Here is a 15,572-nt window from a genome sequence, read left to right on the forward strand (position 1 = left end):
ATAGGATGCATGAGAATGATCGTTATTAGTATAGACCTTTTTCATTGATTTGCCTAGACTATTGTATGAGAATGAATTGTTTAGGAAGAATCTTGTGTTCTTTGGCATGTTTTTCATGATAATCATTATTATTCCCCTCTTTCTAATCATATTGGACACCCCCGTATCCCTAGCGTCATTCTCCTTTGATTTTAATCATCATTTTCTTGCTTATTTGTAGTTTTAGTGCTCTTTATTAAAAAAAACCAACAAAAACAATCCCCTTTTTACTCTTGCATTAGTGAATATTGATGTTGAATTAGTGTGCTTCCCTAGTGGTTTGACCCTTTACTTTCCACTAACTAGTTTGGTGTAAGTTTAGGTATTATAAATGATTAATTTGATTAGGGTGGTAGTTTAACGGTCTATCTAACCCTCGATCAAAATTTTGGCGCCGTTTCTGGGGAATCGGCTTGTTTAGCATCTACTATTGCTTTTGTTAGAGTCATTTTACTTGCTTTTCTTTTTGTTTGTTTGTTTTATCATCCTTGTCACTACTAATTGTTTGCTTAGCTTTGGTGAATTCTTAGGAGGTCTCAAGGACCACCCTCACATCAAATTAACCACGAGATCAACCGAACCTTGAGACAAGTCCGTAGACTTTATCAAGACGAGGGAAGAGGTTTTGGTGCTATAGTTGATAGTGAGAGTGATTCTTACTCTTTAAGTTCGCAAAGTGGATCAATGGCGGGACAAGAACATGATGTTTTGTTTTGTGAGTTCGGAAATCTGGCGGATTATGAGCTTACGGGAGGGATTTTGCTACCCGTCACGGAAACCAACTTCCCAATCCATCCTCAATATACTAGAATGGTCCAATCGGAGAATTTCCGGAGGTACAAGTGAGGACCCTATTGAACATTTGGACCGATTCCTTGAGTTGTGCGCGATGATGAAAACCAATGAAGTGACCCAAGACTACATTCGTATGCACCTCTTTCGGCAATCTATCACCGGACGAGCAAAGAAATGGCTAAAGCAAGTAAAGCCTAACTATCTCACAACATGGAGGGAGGTGGTAAAGGCGTTCTCGAAGCGATTTATCTCCGAGGAGAAGACCATCGAAATGAGAAGGAAAATTGCATCATTTGAGCAAGAAGCCGGTGAAAGTCTTGGTGAAGCTTGGGAGAGATTCAAAGAATTGGTGCAAGTGTGTCCTTACCATGAATACAATCAAGGGTTACTCATGCAGTTTTTCTACGACGGATTGGAGCCCATGTCAAGAGCCAACATGGATGCAGGGGCGGGTGGTCAATTAATCAAAAGGAAAAATACACTTTATTAATCCCAACTATTGCCGATTTACTTCTAAAAATCCCAACTAAGGTTTATTTTTTAACAATCCTAACTATTATATGAGTTTTCCTCCAGCAGTCCCAAAAACCGGTTACCTGCTCAAAGGGTAAACTTTTTTTTTTGGTTTTTAAATGCCACATGTCAGCACATGAGTGGCCTAATATTTATAAATAAATTAATAAATAAATAACAAAAAAAAAAAAACAGAAATCTATCTCAGTCAACCAGCAACCCCACCGTGAAATCTCAGCCACCACAGCCAATTGAAAGCCGGCGACCACCTCCCTCACCTTTCGAAAACGGCCGAACCAAATTTGGGTTTAATTTATGGTGGTTGTTGTGCAAAATTGCTGCAAATCAAGGTTGAAATCGGTGCGAATATGGGTTTTAACCTGCTGGTGTTGTTGTGTTTAGAGGTAAATGTTGCGGGGTGGTGAATTGTTGATAAGGAGGTGATTGGTGGTGCTTAATGGCAGCGCCGATGTATAGGGCGAAAAATTGTAGCGAGGTGATTGGTTTGTTGCTCTTAATTTTTCCCAATCTTCCATCTTTGTGCTGCAATTGAGGTGCAATAAGTTGAGGTGAGATATTGAGGGGTTGTGGTGGCTGAGGGGAGCAATAAAGAAGCAAAGGGTTGTGAGCGGTGGTGGCTGGACGGTTTTGGGGCTGCTATAATTGAGGGGTGCGGTTTGGTTACGCCATAGCGGTGGCTGCTGCTGGCCTTGCTACTTTGGTGGTGGCAACCACTACTTTGGCTGCGCCATTGCGGTGGGTGGAGGTTGCTCTTCGAGGGAGGATGGGTGGTTTGGGGGTGGGAGTAGGACGGCTAGGGTGGTTTTTGGGGTTGGGAGGGGACGACTGACATTTTCGGGGGTTAAGGGAGATGGTTGGTCGTTTTCCGACTAGCTAGGGGTTGGCCGTGGCGTTTCAGGGTGGCGGGAGGGGAAGAGGTGGTGGCTGTTAGGATTTTAATTTTTTTTAATTATAGACCAATCACGTGCTGACACGTGTATTGGTAACCTATTAAAACAAGTCATTGACTTGGTGTTGACCGGTTGGGTCTATTAGAAGCAAACTCATGTAATAGTTAGGATTGTTAAAAAATAAACCTTAGTTGGGATTTTTACAAGTAAATCGACAATAGTTGGGATTATTAAAGTGTATTTTTCCTAATCAAAATCCCTCAAAATCAAGTTGAAGCCACAATAGAAGAGGTAGCAAAGAACTACTCTTGGGGGGGCGGAAGAAGAAATGCTCCAAAGAAAGGTGGTATTTACGAATTGGAGAACGTTAATCAATTGCAACATCAAATTGATCAACTAACAAAAGGGCTTTCCAAGTTGAACACGAGTGTGAGTGCAAGTGCAAGCGGTGGAGAAATCTCTTCTCAAGTTAACTCTTTCTCTTGTCAAAATTGCGGAGGAACGAACCATGATACATATTATTGTGTAGGTTTGAGCCCCGAGCATGTAGCGGCATACAACACAAGGCAAGAAGGATTTAGAGGAAGCGACGGTGGAGTAGCTTGGAGACAACTACCACCCGGGTTTGCTTCTCAACCTAAACAATGGAACCAACAAGCTCAACCTTCCTACAACTCCAACCCTTAATATCAAAATCCGCCTCCATCTTAACACCAAAACCCAAGAGGAAGCTATCCAAGGAACAACCAATACAACAATAAAACCCAAGAACCTCAAAGAAATAAAGAACAAGCACCTCAAGCGGAGCTAACACAAACTGAACTCCTTCAAGCCATGCATGCACAAATGCAAACTTTTAGGCAACAAATGCAAGAAATAAGAGCTCACAACAAGATGGTTGATTCACAACTAGCTCAATTAGCCGAGAGAACTCCTTTCAATTCACCATCTACTCTACTCGGACAACCAAAACCTAACCCTTCTCATAACTCAAAACCCGATACATGCAAGGCGATCACATTGAGGTCAGGAACTTCCTATGAAAGACCAAATGAGGGGGATAGTGAGGAAAAGAAGGGAGGAGAGGAGAATGTGAATGGAAACAAGGGAGGTGAGAAAGAAAAATTTGATGAGATAGAAGGAGGTTCGGAGAAGAAGAAGCTTGACAATGAGAAGACAACTTCAATTCCTAGTGAGTTTAGGAATCTTGATGGACTAGTTCCTTTATCCGGTCGGCTCGTGGAGAGGAAGTTGAATGATAAGTTTGCAAAATTCCTTAGTGTGATGAAGAATTCGCACATCAACCTCCCTTTCCTAGAAGTTGTGACAGAAATGCCATCTTACTCCAAGTTCCTTAAAGATATTCTCACCAACAAGAGGAACCTTAGTGATGAGCTTATCACCTTTCCATATCAAGTGAGTGCTCTTGTCTAACATAACATTCCCAAGAAGGAAAAAGACCCAAGAAGATTCACTTTGCCGGTGAAAATTGGGAACATGGAAGCTAGGGGCACCTTAGCCGATCTTGGAGCAAGTTTTAGTTTAATCCCTCTATCCATTGCTCAAAAACTCAATATAGAGATGATCACTACAGGGAAGACAATTCAGTTGGCCGACCGGTCGGTGAAACTACCTTATGGAGAGCTTGTAGATGTTCCAATTCAAGTAGGACATGTTTTGGGTGTTTTTGTCCCTTGGGAGAGTTACGTCACGAAGTCTGATCCGGCTGAGCTGTACCTGCAAAATAACGGAGACTCCAGGTGGTTGGAGCTCTGCCTCCGACGGTCAAGTTAGTAACTTGAAACGGAATAAAGAGAACGGAAGTTTAGGTGGGTATCTGCTCGGATTCGAAGCTCAGGTCTTTATCTGATGTTAGAGAATAAAGGTGTAATAAATGATCGAATCTCTCCCCAAAATGGGGAAATATCTCCCTATTTATAGGGTCGTTGGAGAATGTGCCCCTACCTAGGTCACTTGACCTAGATTTTAGTGGGCTGCGCCGTTTTAGGGCTCTTTTAGGAATTTGGGCCCTTGAAGGCCGCCATTTCAGAAGCATATCTGAGGGCGCCAAGTGTCAAGAGGATGTTGAGCCACATGGGCCATCCTGAGCTCGACACGTGGTGACCTCTCATTGGTCCACGTGTCAAGGGTAAAAATACCCTAAAAATTTGCCCCTCACAGGTCACACGTGCGTATCACGTGGGGCCTGTGACACGTGTCCACCTTTCATAGGTGAACAGTAACAGGTAAAATTTTTGAATTTCAAATCAAAAATTTTCCCCTCACTTTTACTTTCTATAAATAGACAGTTACCCCCCTCCTTTTCACACCTTACGTTCACATTGACTTTTTAGAGAGAGAAAAAGAGAGATTCTAGAGAGAGATTTCTCTGCTCCCGTCTGCGTCACAGCAAGTTTCAAGCTTCCGAGTGCTAGCAGTTCATCACCTGGTTCACCGGATGTAGCGGTTTTCAGATTTTTCCAGAGTAAAAGCAAGGTAACCGCCTGTACCATTTTAGCTTTCCTCCCTTTCAATTTGTATACCATTTTTTCCGCCTGTATACCCGGCTTTTTTAGAGAATATAAATGAGTTCCCAATCCACCCACTCGGCACTGCCTAAGACACTCAACCGATCCCCCGGAACGGCTGAGTCTAGAACAGGGGGTGCCTCTTCTGGACTGTCGGAACCAATATGCTCATCTCCGAATTCCTCCCTCTCTGTGTCTGTGCAGGACACAATGGCCAGAACGAAACAGACGGCCAGGCAGTCTAAGAGCCGGCACACTATGAGTGTGCCAGCCGATGAGGTTTTCCCGGAAGGGGAACAGAGGAATTGGGAGGAGAGCGGATTTGACGAAGAGGCTCCCTCTACCTCCGGGAGCTATGGGATAAGAGAGGTAGACGGCGAGGGAGCCGCCTCCTTTAATGAAGCCAGCGGTGTTGAGGCCGGCCAAGGATCAAGAGCCAAATCCTTCGGCTCCGACCAGAATGATTTTGCGGCTGACTATCAGCAGCCGCCCAAGGTTGCTGACAACCCCAACCCCAAAAAGACCCGGATGTTGCCGAGTAATATCGCCCTCCTTAATAGCGGGTTAAGGGCCTTCAAGGAGAAGCACCCCTTTGGAAGGGGTTGGGAGATTATTGTCCCTCCGGCTGATGATGTAATGGCCTGGAGTGATGACATTGACCATGCAGATGATTACTTCATCTGCTACGAGGCGGTTATCGAAGCCGGCCTCCGGTTCCTCCTCCACCCCGGGATTAGGAAAACCTCAAGGGGTACGATCTGGGGGTTTGGCAGCTCACCCCTAACTCGTGGGTGAATATCTTAAGTTACATCGCCGCCTGCGAGTTTCAGAACTTAAACCCTAGTTTCTCATCCTTCGCTTACATGCACTATTTGAGCAAGGCTCCAGGCGGCCATGGGGCATGGTATACTCTGACTACCTTGCCCCAATACTTAATGACTTTGGACAAAGTGTCCAAATGGTCCGGGTGAAAGGACAAGTTTTATTTGATTTCCTCCCCCACTCTAAGACACAACTGGACACTGCGTCGGTACAATACTGAACCGGGTCTCCTTGGACGCAAATGCCCTCTCCCGGCACTATCTACTAAGGCCCGGGAGCAAATAATGGAGCCGGGATTCTTTGAAACAACAACTGAGCCCATGGGGGATAGGACTCATATTATTGTACCCAAAAACTGGATCCCCCATCCGGACTTCTTCAAGGACGAGTGCTTCTTGTCCGCCTGCGGGCTAAGTACCATGTTTCCAAGGGGTAGAATACTTCTTATCCGGAATGATTGTTATTTTATTTTAATTGCGAACTTGCCTTAATTTCCTCTAACTTTAAATTCTTGTTCTTACAGACGAAGCCTTGAGGATGGTTGACCAGGAAAAAACTCCAGCTAAGTCCGCAGCGCTGCTGCGCAAGGAGGCGGCACTTGCCTAAAAGGCAGTCGTCGAGGCAAAAGATTCGAAGAAAGGCGGGGTAAGACCGCCTGACTTTATGTGTTTGGTTTTTTATTTTATTTTTTTTATTTATTTATTTGTTTTTACCGGTTGGGTATACTTACATTTTGTTTCTCTCTCAGGAGTCCGTCAACAGGATTCCACGATCATTCTCCAAACTGCTCAAAAGGCAAGGAGATGATCTGGAGAAGGCTCCGGCTACCAAAGCCGCCAAGAAGGACACTCCAGCCCAGGAACAAACGTCTGCCCAATCCGGTCGTCCAACGACTGGGGGCAAATCTCCTGCTGTACTGAGAAAACTGAGCGAAAGCTCAGAACGCTCACAACAGAAAGCGCCGGATGTCTCTACGACATCAAAGGGTGGCGAGCCACCTGAGGTTGCAAGCGATGCGGCAACCAATGGGGAGGAGAAGAATTCGGAGACCCATCCGGAAGCCCAAGGTAAGGAACGAACTGAAATACCTTGGCTACTTGATTTTATGAGAGTCAAGACTAAGGTTGATCCTTCAAAAGGGTCGGTTAGCAGCCAGCAACGAATGAATTCCGACTACGCTGCTTCTATCTCACAAAGCGCTACTTTTGATGCAGATCTGACTTCTGACAAGCCGAATCTTGCAAGCTTTGCAAAGCGGATGGTAAGGACCCTCACCTGGTCTGAGAAGAACTCCATACCTAATCTGCAGGTCGTGGACTTCGACCGGATAATGGGTTCTCTGGCTGAGGTAAAAAATCCTTCTACCTTGATATCTTTTATCTTTAATTTGGCTAAGTAACTCATAAACCGGCTGTTATTGTCTCAGGCTATGGTAAGAGTGGACAATCTCCGGGGCCCCTTCAGGCGGAAGCAAGAAGAGGTAAATGACGCCAAACGGAGGGCCCTAGAAAACCTCAACTTTGCTGAACATTCTGATTATATGTGTAATTTAAAGATAAAAGCAGTAGAGTTGAAACAGGAGGAGCTGATCCGGAGTTTGACGGCTGCAAACGATGAAGCTAACAGTCGGGCTGATGACCTTGATAAGAAGCTGAAAGATGCCAAATCAGATCCCAAGGAATTGGAAGATGCTGACAAAGAGAATGCCCAACTTCGAACTGACAATAACTGCTTGAGGGTCGAGCTCATCAATCTACGCAACAAGCAGTCGGACGAGCTGGCCCAAGAGCAGACCCGGCTGACTAAGGAGAATGACCGGGACAACTTGGCCCGACTGAAGATCACCTGGAGCCTCCTTTACCCAGAAATAGACTTTGAGGTCTATAAGCTGAGGTATGATTACGCCACTGCGGTGTATGATGCCCAACAACTGAGTGATGCTCCACCGCCTCGCTTCAAAGACTGGGCTGCTGAGCAGGGATATGAAGTATCTGATGACGAGGAGCCGGCGACGAATGATCATAACGAAGGCCAAGCCAGCCAGACTCAGCCGGAGCAGCATCCACCTCAGCATTAGGCGGGCCTCCCCAACTTCTGCGGCAGTATGCCAACCATTTTCTCTACCGGCTTGTATGCCGTGTAATCTTGTATCTTTACCAACCATGGGGTTGGGTCAACAATTGATTTTTGGTTTCTTCACCGTATATGATTCCGGCTAACATTTATTCTGGCCTTTGTGCCATTCTTAATATTAATGAAGTATTCCGACTCAGTCGGTGTTTATATATGTTTGTGTTTGAGTTTTTCAATTTGAATTTTGCATCTGTTTGCAATTCTTTAATATTTTTCCTAACTTAAAAAAGCATGCGGCAATTTGCAATCCGGGTGCTCTTGCCCCTGGGCGGCTGTGTGGTTGGTTTTATTTCAAGCTGATTGATTAGCTTGAAAACACTTGATACTAGGAGAAGTATGGAGTGTTTTTAGGCCAATCAATCACAATGGTGATTGCCCCAAACCAAGTGCACAGCCGACCATAAAAGCGGGTGCTTTGAGCTTCTTACCCAGGCGATTATATTCCGTCTGGGGTTAACGCGTAGCCATTACACAATATTTTGCCCCAATAGGGGAAATGAGTGCAACTTTGGAATAAATAACCCAAGTAAGAATTTCAACCTATGACCGACTGATGCCTTAGGGCATCCGGTACTTGGTTACTTAATTGTTCTTCATAGATTATTCTGGTCAGACAACTATGAGTTGACCAATTTGGTCGTTCAATTTTCGCCATCTGCATTTGTGCCTCGAACCGAAGAATAGTCTGTTCTCTGCGATGATTGCACCCGGAGGGGTGTCGCCGGACGCCTTTGTCCATATTGGGACAGGCGGTTTTATAAAATAAGCAACCATCCGGCCGTATTGGCCTTTGGTCTTGTTTGAGACCGGTTGTATAGCCACTAAGCGTTTTTGTGCTTAGTTTTTAATCGGATCATTGGCCGAGCGTTATTACAACATTGGATTTACACTAAATATCGAACTTAGTTGGTTAAGCGAGTAGTCCGTCTAAGTATTACCCAGGCGGTCAACAAATTTATTAAATTACACTATCAAACGTAATTAATTAAACAAAGGGTCCGTCTGATTTACCCAGGCGGAGTAGATTGTGCTAAGTATCAAACTTAGTTATTCAAACAAAGAGTCCGTCTGAGTTTTACCCAGGCGGACAAACGGTTATAACATTAAACACAGGGTCCGTCTGGGTATTACCCAGGCGGACGAACAATAAAAATGGCAAAATACCTCTGCAAACAAAGCCTAAATTTTCATTAATTGACTTACTGTTTACAAAAATTATACATTCTCAGAAGTAGTACTTTTTTAGATTGTCTACATTCCAAGTTCTAGGCAGGCGGCGTCCGTCCGTGGTTTCCATACGGTAGGTGCCGTTCCTGACTTCTTCATATATCCAGTAGGGGCCTTCCCAATTAGGGGTTAGCTTCCCAGCCTCATTAGCCCTATCGGTTGCCTCCATTTTTCGTAACACGAAGTCATCCACTTTCCGGGGACGCTTGTGCACTCTCTTGTTATAAGCTCTGGTCATTCTCAGACGGTATATCTCATGGCGCAGGGCAGCGTTGCCCCTACGTTCCGGGAGGGAGTCCAATGCTAGTCGCATGGCCTCCCAATTTGCCTCTTCATCACAGAGCATAACTCTGATATCGGCTGAAAATGCTCAATGGGTAAGACGGCTTCAGCACCGTATACCATAAGAAATGGGGTTTCTTCGGTTGCCCCTTTAGCAGTAGTCCGGATGGCCCATAGGACATGAATTAATTCTTCTCCCCATAAACCACCGGCTCTTTCAATTTTCTTTTTTATGCCGTCTGAGATGAGTTTGTTGAAGGCTTCAACTTGGCCGTTTGCTTAGGATCGGCCGACTGATGCAAAACAATGTGAGATACCCTTATCTCCTAACCAAGTCTTGAGCTGGGGGGTCTCAAACTGAGGGCCATTATCAAACACCATAGACATAGGTACCCCATACCAGGTGATGATGTTCTTCCAGATGAAGGAGATGACATCCTTTGTCTTGATGCTCTTAACCGGCTCAACTTCTACCCATTTGGTGAAATAATCCACAGCCACCAAAATGTAGCGCTTTCCGCCTGGAGCAGGCGTATAAGGACCCAAGATATCCATGCCCCATTTGGCAAATGGGACTAGGCTATGGATTGTCGTCAGATCAGTAGCCGGGCGGCGAATCAGTGGGCCAAACCTTTGGCACTTGTCACATCTTTTGACTAAATCTTTGGCGTCTGATTCAAGAGTAGGCCAAAAGTAATGCCGCCTGGCTCTAACGGCTAAGGACCCGCCGCTTATATGAGAGGTGCAGTATCCAGCATGCAATTCTTCGAAAATTTCTTTCCCCTTCTCTCGGGTAACACACTTCAATAAAGGTTTGAGGAAACCCGCCTTGAAGAGTTCTCCATTTCTCAACTCGAAGTTTGCCGCTCGCTTTTTCATGACGGCTGCCTCCTGTGGTGAATCAGGAAGCTTACCGTATGCTAAATATGCCCGGATGCCATCCATCTAGGTAGAACTTCGGTCTAAGGTTCCAATGGGCTCTTCATGTATGCTTCTCTTTTCAAGAACTTCCCAAAAGACCGACCGAGGAGTATCACAGCAGGCGGAAGAAGCCAATTTAGACAATGCATCCGCCTGGTTGTTATCTGACCTAGGCACTTGATTCAGACGAAATTCCTCAAGTGCCCTAGTCTCTTCTTTGACTGCCTGAAGATATTTGATCATAGCCGGATGAGTTGCCTCATATGCTCCCTCATACTGGCTAACGACCAACTGTGAATCAGAATAGGCGTCAATTTTAGTTGCCCCTACTGCCTTACACATGTGGATTCCGGCTAGCAGGGCTTCATATTCTGCCTCGTTATTTGAGTCTTGAAACTTAAACTGCAGTGCATATTCAAATTTATCTCCCTCAGGGGACTCATATATGATTCCTGCACCGCAGCCGTTCTTTGTTGAGCTTCCGTCTACGTACACTTTCTAAACCTGGTCAACACTATCCGGTTGCACCGGTCGTATCATTTCAACAATGAAGTCGGCAAACGCCTGACCTTTCACTGCCTTTCTAGGTTCAAAAGTGATTTCAAGACTTTGCATTTCAATAGCCCATTTCAACATTCTGCCGGATGACTCCAAAGTAGACATTGGCCGCTTGAGGGGCTGGTCGGTGTAGATTACCACCGGATGAGCTAGGAAATACGGTTTCAATTTCTTGAAAGCCATATACAGGGCAAGGCCAAAATTTTCTACCATGGGATACCGGAGCTCGGCATTTTTTAAGACATGGCTAATGAAATAGACCGGAAGCTGAATACCGTCTCTCTCAGCAAGGAGAACGGCACTGAGGGCATGATCTAAGACGGCTAAGTACATGTATAACACCTCCCTAAGCAGTGGACTAACAAGTCTTGGCAAAGAGTGGAGGTGTTCTTTCAGCCGTTGAAAGGCCGCCTCAGCCTCATCCCCCCATTCAAATCTGGTCTTCTTCCTGATTGCTTGGAAGAAGTAAAGGCATTTGTCACCTGACCGGCTGAGGAATCTCCCCAGAGCAGCCAGGCAACCGGTTAGTCTCTGTGCTTCCTTGACAGTGCGGGGTGACTTCATGTCAATCATCGCCTGTATCTTCTCAAGGTTAGCCTCTATCCCCCTTTGATCAATCAGAAATCCGAGAAACTTTCCAGACTCAACACCAAAGACGCATTTCTTAGGATTTAACATAATCTTATGCCGCCTGAGTGTGGTGAAGGTTTCTCGGAGATCAGCAAGGTGATCTGCCTGCTGTTTGGATTTGACTATCATGTCATCAACGTATGCCTCTACATTCCTCCAAATTTGATTAATAAAGACAGTATTAATCATCCGTTAGAACGTAGCCGGCGTATTTTTCAAGCCAAACGGCATCACCATGTAACAGAATAGCCCCTGATCAGTGACGAATGTCGTCTTTTCTTGATCTTTCTTCCACAGGGGTATCTGCTGGAAGCCGGAGTAGGCATCCATAAAACTCATCAAGGCATGCCCGGCTGTTGAATCGACCAGACTGTCGATCTTAGGAAGCGGATAACTGTCCTTTGGACATGCCTTGTTGAGATCTGTGTAATCAACACACATCCGCCATGTACCATTCGGCTTCTTTACAAGCACTACATTCGCCACCTAGTTGGGAAAATTACATGTCCGAATGAACCCAGCATCCAACAGCTTTTTTACTTCAGCAGCTGCCGCCTGACCTCTTTCCTCGCCGTGATTTCTTTTCCTTTGCCGGATGGGCTTCTTTTTAGGATCCACGGCGAGTTTGTGGACAACAAAATCAGGGCTGACGCCAGACATCTCTTCCACTTCAATGGCAAAAATGTCTTTGAATTCTTTCAGCAGAAGGTGCAAGTCCGCACCTAACTTAGCAAAGGCAACCGTCCCAACCTTCATGGTACGCTCCGGACGACTGTCGTCCAGAGGTATGTCAATATGCTCACCAGCCGGTTGGGGACGGAGCTCATCTGACCGTTCACCGGTCAGTGATTGCTATTTTTTCTCCTTCTTCACCTCCACCAGCCTAGGTGCCTTTCTTTTCTTTCCGGCTGCTGGTGGGGCTGGTGCTTGATCGGCCTCCTTGACGTTGTCAAGGACTATTCGCTCCTGGCCGCCTGGGGCCACGGTATCTCTGACGGCTGAGAGATAGCACTCCCGGGCCGTCTTCTGATCCCCATTCAAGGAACCAACAGAGCCGTCATCCCTCTCATACTTGAGGAGCATGAGGGAAGGGATGATTACAGCCTTGGATTCGTTGAGGGTTGGCCGACCCAAGATAATGTTGTAGGCGGTCAACTCCTCAACGACCAAAAACTTGACGACCAGATGTCGCCCTTTTCCTTTCTCACCCAGACGGATGGGTAGATCGACTCTTCCGATTGGGTAAACCATCCCCCCCCCCAAAACCAACTAGGGGGTGGGTGACCGGATGCAAGCTGCTGTCATTATATTTCCGCTTCTGCAAGCACCGGAGGCTGATGATGTTTGATGAGCTGCCGGTATCAATAAGGATCCGCCCGACCAATTGGTTGGTTACCTTACATTCAATAACGACCGGGTCATTATGTGGGCGGCGAACACTGCCCCTATCCTTCTCAGTGATCAAAACATCCGGGAAGGAGGAGCTTGCAAACGCCTGCCCATCATCATCTTTGTCCATCTTTCGAAGATGGCTCTTGGTGCCCCGGATGGTAGGGCCAACGCATGAGAACCCGCCTGCTATTGTGTAGACCGGCTCCTTGTCGGTATCCGAGCTACTAGCAGGCTCGGGGGTAGTCTTAGAGGACTGACCCTTATTCTTCTTCTTAGCCCTGGCTGGGGACTTAGAAATATAGGACTTCAGCATCCCCTTGTCAGCCAGACGATCCAACGTCCGTTGAAGGCTGAAGTAGTCGTTGGTGTCATGGCCAACTTCCTCATGGTATTGGCAAAATTTATTTTTGTTCCTTGATTGAATGGAACTTTTCATTGGATTCGGCTTCTCAAGGGACAGCCGGTCCTTAATCTCCATGAGGATGGATTTGCAGTCCTTGTTAAACTCGTACTGTGGGACGTACGGTTTAAATTCTTTCTTCTTCTTCTGGGACGGCTGGTCAGAATCACTTACCGCCCAAATTTATTTTCTTTTCTTGCTCTCTTCTTTCTTTTTGGCCGGCTGAGCAGGCCGGTTGTCTTTCTGCTTGTCGGACTTCTTAGAGTCCGACTGGCTACCAGGCGAGCAGAGGTCGGTAGCTTGAATGTAGCTTTCCGCCTCCCTCAGGGCCGCCTGCAGGGTGATAGCCCCTTTTCTGACTAGGTCGAACTTAAAGGTCGACCCGTCTCTCAGACCTTTGAAAAAGTCTGTAAAAGCTACCTCATCAGACAGTCCCTGAATTTGAATTCTGATCATATTGAACCGCCTGACATATGAGCGCAACCCTTCTCTCTCTCCCTGCTTAACAGTGCTCAAATCAAGGCTTGTTTTCTTAGCAGAGATGTTCATTGAGAAGTTAGAAGCAAACAGGAAGGCAAGCTTCCTTAAACTATCGATGGACCCGGCTGGCAGATTACCAAACCATTGTTGGGCAATGCCCTTCAATGTAGCCGGGAAGAACCGACACCAAGTGGCATCATCCAACCCCTGCAGATACATGAGGTTGGTGTAAGCCATGAGGTGGTCTTCCGGATTGGTGGTACCGTAATAGGTACCAACCAATACATTCTTAACCTTGGCCGGCTGGGCCGCCTCGGTTATCTCCCGGGTGAATGCAGAAGGCTGTTCACCCAGGCGCAGCAGACGAAGCTGCCAGTCCAATGGCTGGACATTTGGATATGCCGCCTGACCTCCTAAGAGAGCTGGCTGCATGAAGTGAGGAGGATACTGTCCGTAAGCCTAGGTAGGCACGTACGGTACAACTCCAATCATATGAAGGCCAGAATGTACGGTATTGCCGCCTGTCTGACTCTCATGCAAGGAGGGCACACTTCCTGCAGAAATGTTGTTGAAACTGTCTGGAAAGTTCGACGTTGAAGCCGACTCAGACAGCGATTGGTTTCTCTTCCGGTTGATGATTTCCCGGGCATCGAGAATTGATTTTTTGCTTCCCACCGGCTGCTGAGTCCGGTGGGTGTTGTTGTTGTTCCTCTTAGGAAGGAGAATTTTTTACTAATCAATGGTCCCGGCTGCCTTTTCCTTTGGATGAGGTGTGGGCTGCCTGTCTCTGACTGACCTCCCCTTCTCTGGAGGAATCTTCTTCGCCGACTGACCTTTACTTGGGCCAGCCCGGCTTTGGGTGATCAGCTCTTTAATTTCACCCTTGAAACTTGTCATGAATCTCACGAGTTCGTCTCGGGTGACAGGTGCTGATCTAGCGGTCGTTTGGGTTTCCCCTTCCGGCTGCCCAGAGGGTCGGCTTGTACCCGCCTGGGAGGCACCCCGCTCAAGAGTGTCTCTGGGCCGGATGCGCTTGGTTATGAGAGAGCCGTCATCAGCTGTAAAGGTTTCGACCTGAGGATCTTCATCCTCCTAGTCTGTAAAGACTTCTTGGTCATCGCCCAGACAGTTAGGGGTGGCACAGACTCTTGAACCATCTTCGAGGTACTCTCCCCACAGATGGCGCCAAATGTTTTGGGTTTTTTTGTCCCTTGGGAGAGTTACGTCACGAAGTCTGATCCGGCTGAGTTGTACCTGCAAAATAACGGAGACTCCGGGTGGTTGGAGCTCCGCCTCTGACGGTCAAGTTAGTAACTTGAAACGGAATAAAGAGAACGGAAGTTTAGGTGGGTATCTGCTCGGATTCGAAGCTCAGGTCTTTCTCTGATGTAAGAGAATAAAGGTGTAATAAATGATCGAATTTCTCCCCAAAATGGGGAAATATCTCCCTATTTATAGGGTCGTTGGAGAATGTGCCCCTACCTAGGTCACTTGACCTAGATTTTAGTGGGCTGCGCCGTTTTAGGGCGCTCCTAGGAATTTGGGCCCTTGAAGGCCGCCATTTCAGAAGCATATCTGAGGGTGCCAAGTGTCAAGAGGATGTTGAGCCACATGGGTCATCCTGAGATGGACACGTGGCGACCTCTCATTGGTCCACGTGTCAAGGGTAAAAATACCCTAAACAGGACACATCTACGTGCCTTGTGACTTTGTAGTGATGGATATGGAGGAAGATGTGAACACTCCTTTGAGTTTGGGACGTGAAGCTTTTAAAACTTTGGGGGCGGTCATCAATTGCAAGAACAACACCATCACATGTGAGGTGGGCGATGAGAAGATTGTCTTTGAGTTTTCTAAGTTGCATAAGACCCCCATTGTTGAAAAATTCTATAGAGTTGATGTTGTGAATGAGGAGCTAGATCGCTTGGGGAGGGTCATGAT

At 46.5% G+C, this 15,572-nt stretch overlaps 1 non-coding gene across 1 annotated transcript; it reads right to left on the minus strand.

Moving 5' to 3' along the window:
• Positions 1 to 1,102: 1,102 nt before the first annotated feature.
• LOC145556941 (small nucleolar RNA R71) lies at positions 1,103 to 1,209 on the minus strand. Its single transcript, XR_014092032.1, has one exon. It is a non-coding gene; the product is annotated as a small nucleolar RNA R71 (small nucleolar RNA).
• Positions 1,210 to 15,572: the final 14,363 nt, after the last annotated feature.

The sequence above is a fragment of the Chenopodium album genome, chromosome 8 (assembly GCF_948465745.1).
Source record: "Chenopodium album chromosome 8, dcCheAlbu1.1, whole genome shotgun sequence".
Classification (NCBI taxonomy): domain Eukaryota; kingdom Viridiplantae; phylum Streptophyta; class Magnoliopsida; order Caryophyllales; family Amaranthaceae; genus Chenopodium; species Chenopodium album.